The sequence below is a fragment of the Alligator sinensis genome, unplaced genomic scaffold, assembly GCF_000455745.1.
Source record: "Alligator sinensis unplaced genomic scaffold, ASM45574v1 scaffold637_1, whole genome shotgun sequence".
Taxonomy (NCBI): Eukaryota; Metazoa; Chordata; order Crocodylia; family Alligatoridae; genus Alligator; species Alligator sinensis.
Window position 1 is genome coordinate 1,190,720 of NW_005842368.1, and position 4,662 is coordinate 1,195,381.

At 50.6% G+C, this 4,662-nt stretch overlaps 1 protein-coding gene across 1 annotated transcript in view; it reads left to right on the forward strand.

Annotated features, from left to right (window-relative positions):
* Nucleotides 1-4,662, forward strand: part of EXTL3 (exostosin like glycosyltransferase 3) — a 169,991-nt gene that overhangs the window by 85,501 nt on the left and 79,828 nt on the right. Inside the window, 1 exon segment of the mRNA XM_014522552.2 lies at nt 3,896-3,990. The gene's annotated coding sequence lies outside the window, so the exon portion shown is untranslated.

Consider the following 4,662-nt stretch of genomic DNA (forward strand, 5'->3'; position numbering starts at 1 on the left):
GCTGCTTGTCCGTACGCCATGGCTTATAAAAACTAATAAATCAAACAAATGATTTTTTGCCCTTATTTGTCTCCTGGGAGCTGGAGAGATCATGCTATTTTTCTTACGGGATGAGCCAAGTCTGGGTCAGCTTAGTCTTATGTTAATAGGCCGCGGCTAACTCTCATGCATTGTAATAGCTATCCTGGGTCATTTAGCTCACAAGTTGCTCAGGGAGGGGGCTGTGGTCTAGGCCCATGAAGCATCATGTGCACCCCAGGCACCTCATCAACCATTTTTAAATGGTGAGCGAAGCTTTCGAGTGACCTGCGACTGTGGGAATCTCGAATCGCGCTGCCCGTTTTGTGGCGCGTTTAAAATAAACTTCGATCCCTGCCACGTGTTGCATACATTACACAGTTAACTGATGCACCATAAATGTAGACCGGCCACACGTGCAAAGTAACAAGCATGCCATAAACATTGTCCACCCAGCTATAAAAGGAGGCAGCCAGCTACAAAGTTAGTGCTTGAAAACATAACGAGTTTCTAGCTGGTTCCTGCCCAGCTTTCATTTGCATGCACGGCGGGGCCCTTTGACATTCGGCACTTGGCTGCTCGGGACTGTCGGATCCCTTTTAAGATGTCTCAAGCAAGATGTGGCTAGAGTACTGGTCCAAATATTCAGCAGTATCTAAGCCAGGGGTGGGCAAAATATAGGCTGCAGGCCGGATCCAGTCTGCCAGGCACTTCCATCTGGCCCGCAGGCCCCCCCCCCACAGCGAATTGTGCCCTGCGAGCTCTTTCGCCCACGAGGGTAGGAGTGAAGAATAAAAAAAAGAAACGTGCCTCGAGTTTCCAGATCCGCAAACATCCTGCAGCCTTGTGCAAATGGACGTCGGCCACATCCTGTGGCTTGCCAGGAGAAAGCTTTAGCTTCACTTGGGAGAGCACTTTCCCCGTGGCATGAAGGTCGAGCTCCTCATTGAACATAGGGGAAGCATTCGTCTTATGGGAATAAAGGGGAGAGCCTGCGTAAGCCACGGTCACTCTTGTCACCAGCCACCAAACCAAACAGCAAAGCTCCTCGTTTCGCTTTTCTTCCTACCCAGGACGAAGGCAGGGCTGGGACCACGGGAATGGACCGAGGGTAGTAAAAGGAGTTTCTCTCCAGCCTGCTTCTCCCTTTGGGGTGGGAAGAAGGATCTTTACGATCCCCGGTGAGCGAGCATCAGGATCCTTGTGCAGGAGGATGAAGGCAAGACGTAATGGGCCCCTCCGAGCAGCTTTTATTGTTTTTTAACAAAAGGAAATGCTGCACACAACAAAAGCATCAGCTGCGAAACCCAAAGGCGAGCAGCATTGCAGCAGGGTTAATAAAAGGGCCCTGGGTGTGTCTCGAGCCTGTCTGGCCTCTGTTGCTGCAGCCAAGAGGCTGTTTGCCAGAGAAGTGTGTCTGAGATGGAGCTGCGGATTCAACTGGAGAGAAACCAGTGCAAAAAGGTGGTGGGCATGATGCCCAGTGAAATTTTGGGGCCTGTTATATCAGCCTAAGTCACAGTGGCCCCACTGGCCTCATCAGTGGATGAAATATTTCTTTGGTGCTTGGGTTCAGAGCTGTCAGTGGGTGTATCTTGTTTCCAGGAAAGCTTGAGTTCAAATATTTCCTGGAAATATCTCCAAAAAAGCTTGGGTTCAAATATTTCCAGGAAAGCTTCGGTTCAGAGCTGTCGGTGGGTGTATCTTGTTTTGGCCAGACGGTATAGGAGTTCATCCTATAGCACAAACTGGCAGACCAAGCGCAGAGCTGGTACTACGGGGACCGGGTGGGCAAAGAGTAGCGACGTAAGGACTCGTCACTTCCTGCCGCCGTGACATCTGGATCAGATGTGGTTGTAAATGCTGTAGCTGGTTGATTATGGCTCATCAAACTTAGCAGGCCTGTCCCCATAGAGCTTGCAAGGCTGGATGCTTTTTGCCATCCTTCACCTTGGAGCAGGGAGCGCAGTAGCTCAGCGAAGCAAAGGTCATGGAGGAAGTCGGAGGTCAAGTGAGGAATCCAGCCTGAATCTCACAGTGCCCTGATTCCTAAACCGTGCTGGTTTTATACAACTGGGATTTCCAGGGCAAAACAGGGCTTTTCTTAGCCCTGTCTTTGCTTGTTTTTACTGATTTGGCTATGGCAGCAGGAGGGATGGGGCTTGAGCCCTGCATGTCTAGCCCATGACCTGAGCGACTGTTCTGGCATGTACGGTGCTTGGTACTGATGCCCTATGGCCTCTATGGCTTGTTAAGGGATCAACAGGACAGCAGCATCTGCCCCACATCTGTGTTGTCACCTGTGTAATGATCACTTGCTCCATGCAGGATCCCATCAGGTGCATGGTTTCCTTTGCTGCTGTTTGGAGCTGGGGGCACTGGGCGCTGTGCAGACACCATAGCTCTGTCCTGCCTGTGACAGGTCTCACTTAGAATCACAGAAAATGAGGGTCGAAGGGACCTCAGGAGGTCTCATCGCGTCCAACCCCCTGCTCCAAGCAGGTCCAGCCCCAACTACATCATCCCAGCCAAAGCTTTGTTTAGTTGGGTCTTAAAAACCTCCAAGGATGGAGACTCCACCACCTCTCCGGGTAACCTGTTCCAGTGTTTTACTACCCTCCTAGTAAGAAAATATTTACTAATATCTAATCTAAACTTGCCTTGCTGCAAGTGGAGCCCATTGCTCCTTGTTCTGTCATGTGCCCCCACTGAGACCGGTCCAGCTCCATCCTCTTTCAAACCCCTCTGCAGGGAGGTGAAGGCTGCTATTCAATCCCCATCGATCTTCTCTTCTCCAAACTAAATAAGCCCAATTCCCTCAGCCTCTCCTCACCAGTCTTGTCCTCCAGCCCCACAACCATTTTCATTGCCCTCCACTGGACTCTCTCCAATGTGTCCACATCCTTTCTGTAGTGGGGGGCCCAAAACTGGACACAGGACTCCAGATGTGGCCTCTCCAGAGCTGAAATAGAGGGGGAGAATCACTTCCCTGACCTACTGGTAATGCTCCTCCCAATGCAGCCCAGGATGCCGTTAGCCTTCTTGGCACCATGGGCACACTGCTGGCTCCTGTTCAGCTTCTTGCCCACTGTCACCCCCAGGTCCTTTTCTTCAGAGTGGCTGCCCAGCCAGTCAGCCCCAGCCTGTCCTGGTGCATGGGATTGCTCTCTCCTAAATGCAGGACTTTGCACTTGTCCTCGTTGAACCTCATGGGATTCCTTTTGGCCCAGCCCTCCAATTTGTCGAGGTCTCTCTTGAATCCTAGCCCTACCCTCCAGTGTATTTACTACTCCCCCCAGCTTGGTGTCATCTGCAGACTTGCTGAGGGTGCACGCTGTGCCATCTTCCAGATTGTCGATGAAGACTTTGAACCAAACCGGCCCCAGGACTGACCCCTGGTGCACTCCACTTGATACCGGCTGCCAACAAGACATCGAAACATTGATTACTACTCTTAGCCCAATGCCCCAGCCAATTTTCTATCCACCTTATAGTCCATTTGTGCAGGCCGTACTTCCTTAGCTTGCCTGCAAGAATGCTGTGGGAGACCATATCAAATGCCTTGCTAAAATCAAGGTATATCACCTCCGCCAGCTTCCCCGCATCCACAGAGCCAGTCACCTCACCGTAGAAGGCAATCAGGTTGGTCAGGTTTGACTTGCCCCCGGTGAATCCATGCTGAATTCCCCAGGCATGCAGGAGGGCTCAGCCTCAGGGCAAGCTGTCATCTAAATCTCCCCTCTTCGTGAATTGGGCCTGAAAGAAGGCATGTTTCCAACCTGAGCGCTAGCAGGCAGCTTTGCTTGTACAATGCCGTTGGCAATGGGTTATAGCTTCGACGTCTATGTGGTTTTGTTTGTGTGTTTGTTTAAAACAGGAGAGGAACCCCTGAGATCAACACGGGAAGAAAATGAGCAGGGAAGTGCATGTGTGACAGCCCAGGTCTGAGCCAAGGAGCAGGGGAAGGAGGAGGTAAAGTACACCCACCCGACCACTGCCGAGTTGAGCAGATTTTAGCCTACTGTGTTTGCTCTTGGTTTTTCCTTCGGTACCTTATGTTTATAATACGTGTGTGTATTTTCTCTGTCCCCCTTCCCCTCTGTCCCCCTCTTAAACAAAAAGCCGTGGAAATTTCAAACCCAGGCATCCTGAATTTAGGAAATGCCAGAAGTAAGGCTGTCTGTGCAATCTTACTGTGGCCACCTGGTGCCTATGCATTCTGATACAGGCTTTAATTACACAATTGCTTATCATTAATATAACAATTAGAAGCAGCTGAGCCATTTTGGCTGGCGTTTTCTATGCCGGCTGATTGGGGGTTCGGTGTGTTCATTTCAGGCTGAACACTTAAAGTTTGGCAAGGTTGTCTGCAACTGAACAGAGTTCTGCAAGAAGTGTCGGTGATATTAATAATAAATGTCAAGCTATCAGTGCTACCTAAATGACTCGGGAGCCTAATTCCTAATGAAACTAGACAGGGATGCAGTCATTGTGGTGCTTTGGAAAATGTTACCCATAATGCCCTTCATCCAGGAGACTCTAGTCGAGCCCCCCCATCCTTATAAACTGCAGTGTCCAAGGTCACTTCCTCGGCCCCTGAAGTGCAGCTGTTGCTGCTGTGGATCAGTTCTGCTCCATTCCTGC